Below are 15995 nucleotides of genomic sequence, written 5' to 3' on the forward strand. Positions count from 1 at the left end.
GTGTGATTTCTTTCCAATCTGTTGCTTTCATTGGTTAATTAATAAAGAAACTGCCTAGACCCATTTGATAGGCCAAGCCTTAGGTGGGTGGAGTAGACAGAACAGAATTCTGGGAGAAAGAAAGCTGAGTCAGGCAGTCACCATGATTCTCTCACTCCAGACAGATGCAGGTTAAGATCTTTCCTGGTAATCCAGCTCGTGGTGCTACACAGAATATTAGAAATGGGTTAGATCAAAATGTAAGAGCTAGCCAATAAGAGGCTGGAACTAATGGGCCAGGCAGTGTTTAAAAGAATACAGTTTTCACGTAATTATTCCGGGTAAAGCTAACCGGGTGGCGGGATGCAGCCCTGCCGCTCCACCAACAAGTGTTTTTATCTCTTGGAAACATCCCATTCTGAGGGTCTTCAAGAAGATGACCCGTCTCTAAGTTATACTGTCTAATTTAATAATAGCAAAAATGATAGCTTATATTGAGTGTTGGTGAATAAAAATAAATACAAGGAAATGTTTCATAGCCAGGGTCTGTGGGTCTCTCCTAAGGAGCTGCATGGACTGTGGCTCAGGGTAATGACTAACAATTGAGTCCCAGTAGCCCAGCTAATTTAAATTCTTTTAACCTTAATGTCAGGAGCTGTGTTCACAGGTCTCAAAGCGCATCACAGCTGAAACAAAGCTGTGAAAATAACAAAGTTAGACTAAGATGTTTTGGTTGAATAACTTTGAGGTAAAAAACCCAAGAAGACAATCTAAAGTTTCAGAAAGGCACATAGTTGAATGCAGAACTCTTTAAGGTCAGGGAACAAGAACAAAGCAGCCCAGTTATTACTGGCTGATGTACTACTCTCTTTGCTAGGTTGGGTTAGTGACAAAAGGTGATGATTAATTCCTTATACCCATTTCTATCCTCAATCTCCTGATGTAAAAAAAAAAAGCTATTAGTGAATGGATATGTACCCTAAAGATTTAAAATAGAGCTGACTGATTCTTTTTCACATATAGAAGTTTAGGTTTATAATTCCTTTAAGATTCCTTATAAGATTACCTTTTAATATAAGTAATAAAGTAATTGGCTCTTTCTTTGTAACTGAAAAATGCAACCTGCCAGTAAAAGACTTGACAAAAATGCTTTGTTTGCCACATGGTTAATCTATAACAATTTGTTTGGCTATGAATGTATGTGGGTTCTTGGGATAATTTGTTTTTTACCCATAATACATAAAAAGTTTAATCATGTGTGGGAGATGAAAAACATGTTTTTACCTATAATGATTCACTTGAAAAATGAAATGCAACTGTTTTGATTCTTGTACTGCCTGAAAGATTCTGTTGGGATATAAAAGCTGTAAAACAACATGAGATAGAGGAAGAGAACAAAGAAGAATAAGAATAAAAAAGAAAACATCGAGAGAATTTGTACGTGCCTTTTTTCCCTAACACCCCTCAAATACAAAAGTTTAGCCCGGCCGACTCAGTGGATTTCTATCAAAGCCCTGTGCTGCTGGATACTGGTCCCCCAGGACAGCTCTATATAGGTCTGATGGGGGAAGTTCTGTTAAGTAATCACCTTTAAGAAGTGGAGCCTAGTTAAGGCATGGCTACCTGGAGCCCTAAAAGAAAACTGGCAGGGACCAGGTGCATGCTCTCTCTGCGTGATTCCCTTCAGAAACAGTGGAACTTGGACTTCCCATTCTTGTGGTGTGAGTTTCCCCTTATAACAATTAAAAATATAATTGTTTACCTTTTAAAAAAGGGTGTGTGTGAAAATTGGATGATGGGATAATAGATTGATTTGTGTGTTATTATTTATAACCATTACATTGATATGGATTCTTGTATATTGATACAAAGTTAAATAATATTGAATATTGTATGCATGCATGCTTCTACCTCTGTTTAAAACATTTTTTTATATATTTACAATATTGCAGTGTACATTTCTACCTCTGATCAAGATACCTATACATTGTTTACATTTGGAGGTCATTGTTCTCATTTATTGCACAGTTATAAAGGTATGAAGAATTATAGATCAATAGTCATCTATGTTTGTCATACTTATAGTTAAACTAATCAGGTTCTTTAGATACATAGAGATTATACTCTACATAGATAATCTTCAGCCACTTCAAAGAACTATAGAAAATGGCATTTAAATAACTTAGGGTTCTATTGAAGAGGAAATAATTGCTCCTGGCAGCACTGATCTTTTCCTGAGAGAATGTTGAGCACCAAAGACACTCCACCTGGAGCTTGTTTTCTTCTTGGTAGAACTGGCCTTTGGGCAAAGAAATGTCCATACCTCAACCACTGACAAAGATACGTAGTATCCATAAATGGATAAAACAGGACTGTCAAATGCTGCCGAGACAGGGTAAGATAGTTTTGAAAAGTGTTTTGCCTTTGAAAATGGTCTGCCAGTCATTTTAGGCCTTAGTCAAAGTTGGTTGCTTCAACATTGCAAATGAGACTTTGGGTGATTACCCAGGTAGCCAGTTGTCTCTGTCATCTGTTGCACATTTTGGAAGTTGCTTGATTGCATTTCCTGCTTACTCAAGTAATATTGTTTCCCTTCTCAGATCTTCGATGGGGTTGAAGATTAGATAGTTGTAGTTACTTTCCCCATGATTTAGCCAAGCTTAATTTCCATGCAAGATTTAGACTCCTTAAAATAGAATGTTTAGTAAAACTTTTGTTATGTGGTCCTTGCTTAATATTGTTTATATTGTTTGTAATTTTATATTTGGTATCTGTTCCTATTGTATATAGTTGTATTGTGTTTGGATTGATCTTGTTTAGACAAAAGGGGGAGGTGATGGGGGAAGCTCTGTTAACCAATCACCTTTAAGAAGTGGAGCCTATTTAAGGCGTGGCTACCTGGAGCCCAGGAAGAAAACAGGGACAGACCAGATGAACTCTCTTCCTGGGTGATTCCCTCCAGAAACAGCAGAACTAGGACTTCCCATTCTTGTGGCATGAGTTTCCCCTTATAACAATTAAAAATATAATTGTTTATCTTTAAGATTGACTGGTTATTTTCTGAATTGAGCTAACTTTAACTCAGGTCTTATGAAAAACATGTGTTCTTGTTTGTTTGTTTGACATAGAGTTTCGTTCTGTACATCAAACTTACCTGGAACTCTTAATCCAACAGCCTTCCTTTTCTGCTTCTGTAGTACAGATACGTGCTATCATGTTTGACCTTTGTGATCAAATTTTATTTCAATGAATCCCTTATGTTTGCTACTGAAACTCAATAGCTACAAAAATTTTAGAAACAACTCTATTTTAATCTCTTATGGGAGAAAGTAAGTTGGCTTGAAATCTTAGGGCCATTACTATATTAAGTGTTCTGACTTACAGTTTGTACAAGTTGAAAAAAAAATAAGATTTTTTTCTTCCTTTCAAATTTAGTCATTAGCTTTGCGTGATGCCTGATTTCTCCCCCTGAGAAGTGATCAAAGTCCCTGAATCTGGCTTATTTTATTACTGAGTAAATCACTTTAGACAAGGCTAATTATAAAAGAGATTGCTAGTATCTATGGCCAAATACATTTGTATTCTCGGCAGACTGGATATAAAGAAATTTTAATCAGGAAGCACTAAAATATGTTACAAATAAATAGACATTTTATTCATGTATTTTCTCCTAGGCTTTCTTCTAAATGCCCTTAAAGTTGATTCAAGGAAGCCTGATAAATTTCCTACAGGATGCAGTTCCAAAATTTAGGACTAATCTTATTATTAGTAATGTGATCATTGCATTTCAAATTAAGATAGGCTTAAGTCATTTTGTTTTAATGTCAGCCTATCAATTACTTTTGCGCCATATGAGCATTATGTAATTACAGTGAATTATACAATTATGAGATGTGAGATGGCTTAGTGAGCTTCACATCTAAAAATGGAAAGACTTAATTTGAATTGATTGTTGTTTATATACCATTTAACTACATGCATGAGTTGATCACATCATAAAAAATAAAAAAATAAAAAAGCACTTGCTGCAGTGGAAATAAAGAACAGTTTAAAGTGGAGTTTAAAGAAAAGAACAATGTACCAAACCTAAAATCCTCTCCTTTACCTGAATATAGATGAACTTTTCCACTGATAATACATAAAATAATATATGAAATTATATATTGTCATATTAAATTTTAATATTATTATATATTTATTTCTAAGAATAATATATTCTTATAATATATTGAATATGCCCTTAAATATATTATATATTCTTAAATATGTATTTTTGTTTATATATATATACTCTTAAAGCTCTTTCCAAGGGATTTACATGGAAATAAAGAATAGCATTAATGACAGTTTTCCATGGTAGGCATTTTTCAGCAGTCTGTCCTTCCTGCTTCTGTTCCCTGGACATAAACATTTTGCAGTTTTCAATTTCTGACCTAATTCCTCTCTCTCAAATCTCCACCGAATCCTAGGATAGTGGTTACTCTGCCCGCAGGGCATAATTCACAAATTTAAATCTGCAATGTTGACTTCACACTGGTATTTGTACATCATTTTTAAGTTCCTAGAAGATTTTCCCACATGCATACACAATTTTAAGAACTTCCAATGACAATCCAACATGAAACTCATTTTCTATTTCCCAAATCATTCCTGTTACCTAGTAGACTAAATATAAGCAAAATCGGGTGGTTAAAAAAGAAAAATTTGATTAGTCATTAAAAGTTCTGTATTTCTTAAGTAAATAAATAACCACAGACCAGAATTTTCTCATTTTAAAAGACATTTTTTCTTGCTTTAATTTCTGTTGCAACAAATTTTGCACAAGACTCTAAGTACTCCAGCAGTCCATTTCCTTTATCCTTCTATGCTAGTTTTTAGAGTCTGCACGTGGTGATGATTGTTTATGAGATTAATTTTTACAATGCTATGTCATATTAATTTTAACTTGAAAAATCCTGAGAAACTGTATCATTGCCTTAGGCAGAACTTTATAACTCTTAACCAAATAACATACTCACAAAATATAATTTTACCCAAATTAGATAAAATAAATATTTATAGAATAATAGAAAATATTTACATATTTTATTGCCCATAAATAAAAGTTGTCATTGAACTCCTTAGTGAGATAAATATTTGATCTTAGTGGGTCAGAAGGAGTGTCAATCAACAGCAGGCTTACATATCTTCCTATTATATGAATGTGATTTTCTGACATCTAACTAAAATTATATATTCAATCCAGCAATTTGTTAGTAAATTGAGAATAAAATATATAATTTGTTGAGTACAAGAACAAGAATTTTAATGTTATAAACAAACTAAGAATGTGAATTTGCCAAAGGAATGAGAGCCAGAGAAATCCAGTTTTCAGTGAGTTTTGATGTAATAATAGATAAAAATTCTACATTTTGTAGGTCAAGACTTAAGAAAACAATAAAATGTATAAAACACTGGTTCTAATTAAAATGCCATGGAAATATAATTTTTAATTTGTATCAATATAAAAATAATCTTATAAATACAAAAATAATTTTATATATGTATCAATATCCAAGAATATACACTAATTTTAATTGTCTATAACTAATCGTTGCTAAAATGGTTTACAAGTAGATACTCTAATCTACCTTAATATTCTGTCTTATCTAGTCCCCATTATTCTATACCAAATGAGATTCCAAAGTCTAATTACTATTATTATTATGTTCCCCACTCTATAATAACTTATAACCAATCCTGAGGAAAACAAAAAACCATCTATCCCAACTGTTGGGAGAAGGAGTGTCATTTTCTTAGAATTATTTTCAGAACCCTTTGGGGCAATGATATCTCTACAGGATCAAAAAAAAAAAAAAGAAAGAAAAAAAAACCCTAAACTAAACTAAAACATAAAAAAATAGGTACACATATAATAAGCACAGGAAATTTAAGAGAATATATACAAACTTTAAGGGTTTGTCTTTAGTCAGGCATGGTGGTGCATGCCTTTAACCCTATCACTCAAGGAGTAGACACATATCCCTGTGAGTCAAAAGTCAACGTGCTCTACAAATTGAGTTACCAGACATCCAGAGCTATTACACGAAAAAACCCTGTCTCAAAAAATGACTGAACAAATATATATTTCACTAAACTGAAAAGCCTGAGAGAAATGTATGGATTTTTTGACATATATAAACTCCCCATCTTACATCGAGGTCAAAGAAACAATTTAACTAGACCCATATTTCCTAGTAAAATAGAAGTAGTAATTAAACCTACTAACTCCCAAATTATCAGAGACAAGTGGATTCATCAGAGAATTCAACCAGATATTCGAAGAAAGATTAATGCCAATACTCCTCAAATTATTTCACAAAACGGGTACTGAATGAACATTGCTTTTTTTTTTTTTTTTTTTTTTGGTTTTTCGAGACAGGGTTTCTCTGTGGTTTTGGAGCCTGTCCTGGAACTAGCTCTTGTAGACCAGGCTGGTCTCAAACTCCCAGAGCTCCGCCTGCCTCTGCCTCCCGAGTGCTGGGATTAAAGGCGTGCGCCACCACCGCCCTGCCACATTGCCTTATTTTTAAGGCAATTATTACTTTGACACTCAAACCACAAAATGATCAAACAAAAAAAGAAAATTATAGATAAATATAATTTATGAACTTAGATACTAAAGTTGTTAATAAAATATCTGCAAATTCAGTGTAAGAACACATCAAAAGCATTATTTACCATGGTGGATATGTAGACATATGTAAATTGATAAACTTAATGCACCACATAAACAGACTAAAAGACAAAACCCACGATTTCCTCGTTAGACTTAGAAAAGACCTTGACAAAATTCCAACATTCTTTCATAATAAAATTTCTAGAGAAACTAGAGATACAAGGATATCTCTCAATATAACAAGTATGATATCCAGTAAATCCACAGTGAATATCAAATTCAGCAGTGAGCGCTCAAGCATTTCATTAAAAATAAGATGAAAATAAAAATGTCCACTATCTCCATACCTATTCAATATAATAGTTTGTCTTAGCAAAAGTAATAAAATAAGTTATGGGGATCTAAGGGATATAAGTGGGAAAGAAATTCTCAAATAACATAGTATTATGTATTATGTTTATATTTTATATAATTATATAATATTTAATTTAATACAATCTATTTATATGTCTGCAAATAAAATAATTTAATATATTAAAGACTGCTGTAGGAAGTCTTACAGCCAGTGGTTACCCGTTCACTGGGGCTTGGCCTCTTATTATATATATGCTGATGTAGAGAATGTGTCTAGTCTCTTTTCCGGCCTCTCTGTTCCTGTTGCGGATTACGGTTTCTGATCTCCATTCAAGCAGAGGATTCTGATGTGTGAGTCTACCCCTAAAGAAATAACCATCTATTTCTCAATTCTGAACTTGTGTGGGATTTCTTTTAAGTCGTCTTCTTCATTTGGCACCCACGTGGATTCAGTGCCGTGCCTACAGGGTGGACAGCCTAACGGCCTAGGTGGTCCACAGCCCAGACAGTCTCCCAACCCTGCCCCCTTGGCTTGCTTTTACCTGAGTGGTTTTTTGTAGAATCCCTGCCACAGCAGAGTTTACTCCGTGTGGCAACTTGGAAATTTCCCAAGTGCACGCATGACTGCTGCATTCCCTGGCCCGATTCGTTGACACGTGGCAATTATGCAGCTTCCAGTTTCTGCTTCCTGCCGGTGAGTTCTGGTTTTCTTACTCCGTGTATGGAATTGATTTAATTGCTTTTAATTTGTCAAGAAAAGCATATTTCTCAGTATTTAATCAGTACCAAGGCAAAAAACTAAAGCGGCTCAGAAACTAACATCGCCCCTATGACAGCTGGAAGTAATTCTAGAAGACGATTTCCCCTCTCCCAACAAAGTTTGCCTTCAGGTAGGGACATAATTTAGGGGTTGATTATAATTGGTATAGGGTTGGGGATTGCGGGGAGATTTTATAGGCTCGGGGATCTCTTTGGAAAAAAAAGGAAAAAAATTGGATGGGATAATAGATTCCTATGAGCTTACTCACACTAATAATAATAGTGAGTAATATAATGAATACTTGTGAGCTATTATTTCTAGGCAATTACATTGGTATAGATTCTTGTATAATTATAAAATGTTAAATTACATTGAATATTGTATGCATGCATGCTTTTACCTCTGCTTAAAACATTTTTGTATATTGATATATATATTTATAATACTACAATGTACATTTCTACCTCTGATCAAGATAATTATGCTTTGTTTAAATTTTTAGGTCATTGTTCTCATTTGTTGCACAGTTGTTTATTATATAATATTCTAATATGAAGTCTTAGACTTTAAGTTATATAGTCATTAAGAATTATAGGTCAATAGTCATCTATTTTTGTCAGGGCTGGGTGGTAGTGATGCATACCTCTAATCCCTGCACTTGGGAGGCAGAGACAAGTGGATCTCTGTGAGATCAAGGCCAGCCTGATCTACAGAATGAGTTCCAGGACAGACTCCAAAGCTACAGACAAACCCTGTCTTGAACTGCCCACCCCAAACAAAACAAAACAAAAAAATCCAGCAGAAAATTATCGCAGCTGATAAACACTTTCAGTAAAGTAGCAGGTGCACAATCAATTAACAAAAATCAGTAGGCTCCATACATACAAAGGACAAACCTACTGAGATAGTGAAAAGTTCCTTACACAGGAGCCTCAATAAAATAGAATTTTTTGGATAATGTTAACCAAGAAAGGTTAACTAGTATAATGAAAACTTTAAAACATTGAATAATGAAATTGAATAAGACACTAATAGACAATGAGATCTCCCTTGCTCATAGATCAGAGTGATTAATTTTTATTAAAATGGACACTCTGCCAAAATCAATATACTGATTCAATACAACCACTATCAAGATTCCCACACAATTCTTCACAGAAATTTAAAAATCAATCTCCAACTGCGTATGGAGAAATGAGAAATCAGGACATCTAAAATATTCATGCATAATAAAAGAACTGCTGTAGAAATCACATTCCCTGATTTCAAGTTGTACAACAATTACAGTTACAAAAATTATACTATATTGGTGCAAAATAGACTCATTGATCAAGGACTTGATATAAGTCTGCATACCTACAGACAACTAGGTTTTGAAAAACAATTTAAAAAAAATAAATAAAAGTACTCATTGGTAAAATTCTGTCACTGGCAACAAGTAGTACTGGTCAAATGGTATGGCTATATAAAATTAGATCCATATCTATCACCCTGCACAAAGCTCAAATCCAAATCAACTGAGGATCTCAACATAGGCCAGATATTGTAAATCTGACTGAAAAAAAAATAAACAATATCCTTGACCTCATTGGTTCAGACAAGCTTTTCCAAACGGGACATTGATAGCCCAGGCATTAAGACCAGCAATTAATAAATTTGAACCTCATGAAATTAATAAGATTCTGTATGGCATATGATGCTATTATTTGAACAAAGCAGCAGAACAGAGAAGGAGAAATGTTATTTACCAATTATACATCAGACAAAAATAATTATTCACTAAACTATATAAATATTGAAAAAAATGAGCATCAGAAAAAAATAGTACAAATGTAAAATTGGATACAGACAATGGAGAGAGTTCTCAATAATGTGAAACACAAATGACTGAGAAATACATAAAATTTCAATATTTTTAGCAATTAACGAATGCTTACTAAAATTATTGAGACTACATTTATCTAGTCAGACTAGCCAAGATCTATGAAACAAATTTTGGCTCATGCGGGCAGGAACACAGAGGGGAACTCTTATTCATTGCTGGTGGGAGTACAAACTGGTGCAATACTATGGAAAACTGTGTGGAAATTCCTCAGAAAGATAAAAATTGGTCAACCTGAAACTCGGGCATATATGCAAAGGACCCTACATCATCCGATAGAGATACTTGCAAGTTCATGTTCATTGTCTCTCTATTCATAATATCCAGACATTAGAAACAGCTCAGATGCCCATCAAACAATGAACAGATGAAAATGTGGCACATTTATAAGAGGAAATAATACCTAGCTGTTGAGAAAATTAAACTTGAACATAAATGAACTAAATTTTAAAAATATTATCCTACGTGAGGTGACACAGAACCCAAAAGGAAAATTATCCATTCTTTGTTCTGTATATAAATATTAACTTTTAAACTTTTGGTATGAGTAACGTAATCTGAATAATCACAGTAGATATGTAATTAGTAATTCACAGAGTCAAGAAGCCAGTCTCTCCGGCATGGGAAGCCAAGGTAAGTGGGAAGGATTGATCTTATGAGGCTAAGTATTCAAAAGACAGAGAAAAACGGGTGAAATATATTAAGATTTTAAATCAACAAATTGAAAGGCTTTAACTGATGAGAAAATTTTTTGATATTTGATTTAGTAACAGGATTCAAGAATATACTATCACTTTTCGCAGTGAACTGAGTAGAGTTTCCAAATTATTTTCATATATTAGACAATGAGTTGCCGATAAATGTATTTGAATTTTTTCTTTAATAATCTATAAAAATGGATAAAAAGAAAGAGACAAAACAAAATTAAAAGAGAAATTGTTTAAGTTAGAGATTGCCATTAAGCTCTTTTAATATATTTTAAAATTATTAATTAAATATATAAAATGATTCCACTGTCTCAAAAAGTAAAACATATTACCAGAATCAAATTAATTACTGTTTAATATTAAAAATAACATTCATTTCACTATTATCCAATTTCCTGATTTTTTTTGACAAATTATCTAGTTTTACACTGACATGCAAGTGTTTTTTCAGAACCTGTTAAAATCCATTTTGCAGAGTCTAAGAATGATAAAAATGGAAATAGTTTTAATATTAAAATTAACAATCAAATATTCCAGCAAGATAAAAACATGTCACAGGGCATTAAATACATCATGATATCTTAATGATGAACCTTCTGTTATGTTGCTATTGAAAATTGGGATAATGAAAGCGAGGAAATGAGTTTAAAGAATTGGAGAGAATTACAGATGGTTTCTCACTAGGCCATTTTGTATTTCTCCCTACTTTATCTAGTCAACTAGTGTTTCATGTAGAGCTTGCATAGGTAATTAATCATTTTACTTACATTTGAACTTATTAAACTATTTGAAAATGGGGGAGTTAATGATGCATCAACAACAAAAGAAACTGAATTTTTTTATTAGAAATGGCCAACTTAAATTATATAACATGAGTAATATTTGAAAATATCCTAGTTACCTTTAGTTGGTGAGCAGCAATGTGTACATGAACTAAAATATCAAATATTTATAAATATGTGCAAAATTTAAGATTAATATTAAAATCTTACATATGAAGGAAAGAAATTTTTTTATTAAAACAATCTTTTCTTTTATTCTACGTACAAATTCCAATTTACCCTCCCTCCCCTCCTCCAGCTCCTCCTACCTTCTCCCTCACCCCACCCCTACCCACTCCTCAGAGAGTGTATGGCCTCTCATGGGGAGTCAACAGAGTATGTCACGTCACATTTGAGGTGACCACCCCCGTCCCTGCCCTTTATCTAGGCTGAGCAAGGTATCACTCTACAGGGAATGGGTTAAACAAACAAACAAAACAGTTCATGCACTCGGGATATATTCTGATCCCACTGCCAGTGGCCCCACAAACTGTCCAAGCCACGCAATTATCATCTACATTTAAGGGCCCCGGTTTGGTCCTATGCAGATTCCCCAATTGTCATTACAGAGCCAGCTAGCTCCCACTAGCTCTGGTCAGCTGTTTCTTTTTTTTTTTTTTTTTTATTCTTTTTTACTTAAAATATCCAACTGCTCCCTGTTTCCCATTTCCCTCCCCCTCCTCCCACATAATGCCCCCTCCCCCTGTTCCCCTCCCCCTATCCCCACTCCACTTCTCCTCCCCCTAGTCCACTCCCCCTCCCTCTCGATACTGAAGAGCAGTCCAAATTCCCTGCTCTACATGAAGACCAAGGTCCACCCACTTCTATCTAGGTCCAGGAAGGTGAGCATCCAAACAGGCTACGCTCCCACAAAACCAGTTCATGTATTAGGATCGAAACCTAGTGCCATTGTCCTTGGCTTCTCATCAGCCTTCATTGTCCGCCTTGTTCAGAGAGTCCAGTTTCAACCCATGCTTATTCAGTCCCAGTCCAGCTGGCCTTGGAGAGCTCCCAATAGATCAGTTCCACTGTCACAGTGGGTGGGTGCACCCCTCGTGGTCCTGATTTCCTTGCTCATGTTCTCCCTCCTTCTGCTCCTCATTTGGACCTTAAGAGCTCAGACGGTTGATCCAAATTGGGTCTCTGTCTCTCTCTCGATCCATCGCCAGATGAAAGTTCCTGTGCCATTCTCCTTGGCCTCTCGTCAGCTCTCATTGTCCACCACATTAAGAGAGTCCGGTTTTATCCCATGTTTTTTTCAGTAGCAGTCCAGCTGGCCTTGGTGAGCTCCCAATAGATCGGCCCCCCTGTCTCAGTGGTTGGGTGCACCCCTCATGGTCCTGACTTCCTTGTTCATGTTCTCTCTCCTTCTGCTCCTCATTATAACCTTGGGAGCTCAGTCCGGTGCTCCAGTGTGGGTCTCTGTCTCTATCTCCATCCATCGCTAGATGAAGGTTCTATGGCGATATGCAAGATATTCATCAGTATGATTATAGGATAGGTTCATTTCAGGTTCCCTATCCTCAGGTGCCCCAATGAGCTAACTGGGGATATTGCCCTGGGCTTCTGGTAGCCATTCCAGGTTCAAGTCTCTTGCCAACCCTTAGGTGGCTCCCTTAACTAAGGTATGAGTTTCCCTGCTCCCCCATCCAACCTTCCTTTACCCCCAATCACCCTGATTCCCCCAGTTCCCCTCATCCTCTCCTTCACACTTTTCTCTCCCCATCTCCCCTCATCCCCATCCCACCCCACCCCCCAAGATTCGCATTTTTTGCCCATCAATCTTGTCTATTTCCCATATCTGGGAGGATATCTATATGTTTTTCCTTGGGTTTACCCTCTTGTTTAGCTTCTTTAGGATCACAAATTATAGACTCAGTGGCCCCTATCCATGGCTAGAAACAAATTATGAGTGAGTACATCCCATGCTCTTCTTTTTGGGTCTGGGTTACCTCACTCAGGATCGTATTTTCTATTTCCATCCATTTGCATGCAAAATTCGAGAAGTCATTGTTTTTTACCGCAGAGTAGTACTCTAATGTATATATATTCCACACTTTCTTCATCCATTCTTCTATTGAAGGGCATCTAGGTTGCTTCCAGGTTCTGGCTATTACAAATAATGCTGCTATGAACATAGTTGGACAAATGGTTTTGTCATATGCTAGGGCATCTCTTGGGTATATTCCCAAGAGTGCTATTGCTGGGTCCAGGGGTAGGTTGATCCCAATTTTTCTGAGAAACCGCCACACTGATTTCCAAAGTGGTTGCACAAGTTTGCAGTCCCACCAGCAATGGATGAGGGTACCCCTTTCTCCACAACCTCTCCAGCAAAGGCTATCCTTGGTGTTTTTGATTTTAGTCATTCTGACAGGTGTAAAATGATATCTCAAAGTTGTTTTGATTTGCATTTCTCTGATCGCTAAGGAGGTTGAGCATGACCTTAAGTATCTTTTGGCCATTTTAACTTCTTCTGATGAGAATTCTCTGTTCAGTTCAGTGCCCCATTTTTTAATTGGGTTAATTATCCTTTTAAAGTCTAGTTTCTTGAGTTCTTTATATATTTTGGAGATCAGACCTTTGTCTGTAGCGGGGTTGGTGAAGATCTTCTCCCAGTCAGTAGGCTGCCTTTTTGTCTTAATGACAGTGTCCTTTGCTTTACAGAAGCTTCTCAGTTTCAGGAGGTCCCATTTATTCAATGTTGCCCTTAATGTCTGTGCTGCTGGGGTTATACATAGGAAGCGATCTCCTGTGCCCATATGTTGTAGGGTACTTCCCATTTTCTCTTCTATCAGGTTCAGTGTGTTCAGATTGATATTGAGGTCTTTGATCCATTTGGACTTGAGTTTTGTGCATGGTGATAGATATGGGTCTATTTTCATTCTTCTACAGGTTGACATCCAATTGTGCCAGCACCATTTGTTGAAGATGCTTTCTTTCTTCCATTGTATACTTTTAGCTCCTTTATCGAAAATTAGTTGTTCATAGGTTTGTGGGTTAAAATCCGGGTCTTCTATACGATTCCATTGGTCGACTGCTCTGTTTTTATGCCAGTACCACGCTGTTTTCATTACTGTAGCTCTGTAATAGAGTTTGAAGTCAGGGATGGTAATGCCTCCAGAAGTTCCTTTATTATATAAGATTGTTTTGGCTATCCTGGGTTTTTTGTTTCTCCATATAAAGTTGATTATTGTCCTTTCAAGATCTGTGAAGAATTTTGATGGGATTTTAATGGGGATTGCATTGAATCTATAGATTACCCTTGGTAGAATTGCCATTTTTACTATGTTGATCCTCCCAATCCAGGAGCAAGGGAGATCCTTCCATTTTCTGGTATCCTCTTCAATTTCTTTCTTCAATGCCTTAAAGTTCTTGTCAAATAGATCTTTCACTTCCTTGGTTAGAGTTACCCCAAGATAGTTTATGCTTTTTGTGGCTATCGTGAAAGGTGATGATTCTCTTATTTCCCTCTCTGCTTCCATATCCTTTGTGTATAAGAGGGCGACTGATTTTTTGGAGTTGATCTTGTATCCTGCCACATTACTAAAGGCGTTTATCAGCTGTAGGAGTTCTTTGGTGGAGTTTTTGGGGTCGCTCATGTACACTATCATATCATCTGCAAATAATGCAAGTTTAACTTCTTCCTTTCCAATTTGAATCCCCTTTATCCCCTTATGTTGTCTTATTGCTATTGCTAAAACTTCGAGAACTATATTGAAGAGGTATGGAGAGAGTGGACAGCCTTGGCGTGTTCCTGATTTTAGTGGGATTGGGCTTTAAGTTTCTCTCCATTTAATTTGATATTAGCTGTCGGCTTGCTGTATATAGCTTTAATTAAATTTAGGTATGACCCTTGTATCCCTAATCTCTCCAAGACTTTTATCATAAAGGGATGTTGAATTTTGTCAAATGCTTTTTCAGCGTCTAATGAAACGATCATATGGTTTTTTTCTTTCAGTTTATTTATATGATGGATTACATTGATAGACTTGCGTATGTTAAACCAGCCCTGCATCTCTGGTATGAAGCCTACTTGATCATAATGGATAATTTTTCTAATGTGTTCTTGGATTCGGTTTGCCAGAATTTTGTTGAGGATTTTTGCATCGATGTTCATGAGTGAGATTGGCCTGTAATTTTCTTTCTTGGTTGGGTCCTTGTGTGGTTTTGGTATCAGAGTTACTGTAGCTTCATAAAAGGAATTTGGCAATGACTCTTCTGTTTCTATATTGTGAAATACCTTAAGGAGTATAGGTATTAGGTCTTCTTGGAAGTTCTGGTAGAATTCCGCATTGAAACCATCTGGTCCTGGACTTTTTTTGGAAGGGAGGTTTTTGATAACTGCTTCTAATTCTTCACGACTAACAGGTCTATTTAGGTTGTTCACCTGGTCCTGGTTTAACTTTGGTATATGGTATTTATCTAAAAAAGTGTCCATTTCTTTTACATTTTCCAGTTTTGTGGCATACAGGCTTTTGTAGTAAGATCTAATGATTCTCTGAATTTCCTCTGTGTCTGTGGTTATGTCTCCCTTTTCATTTCTGATCTTATTAATTTGCAAATTCTCTCTCTGCCGTTTGATTAGTTTGGATAGGGGTTTATCAATCTTGTTGATTTTCTCCAGGAACCAGCTTTTTGATTCATTGATTCTTTCAATTGTTTTCTGTGTCTCTATTTTGTTGATTTCAGCCCTCAGTTTGATTATTTCCAGTCTTCTACCCCTTCTAGGTGAGTCTGCTTCTTTTTTTTTCTAGAGCTTTCAGGTGGGCTGTTAAGTCTACAATGTGTGCTTTCTCTGTATTCTTTAAGTGGGCAGTTAGTGCTATGAACTTTC

This window comes from Chionomys nivalis, chromosome 6 (assembly GCF_950005125.1).
Source record: "Chionomys nivalis chromosome 6, mChiNiv1.1, whole genome shotgun sequence".
In the NCBI taxonomy this organism is placed as follows: domain Eukaryota; kingdom Metazoa; phylum Chordata; class Mammalia; order Rodentia; family Cricetidae; genus Chionomys; species Chionomys nivalis.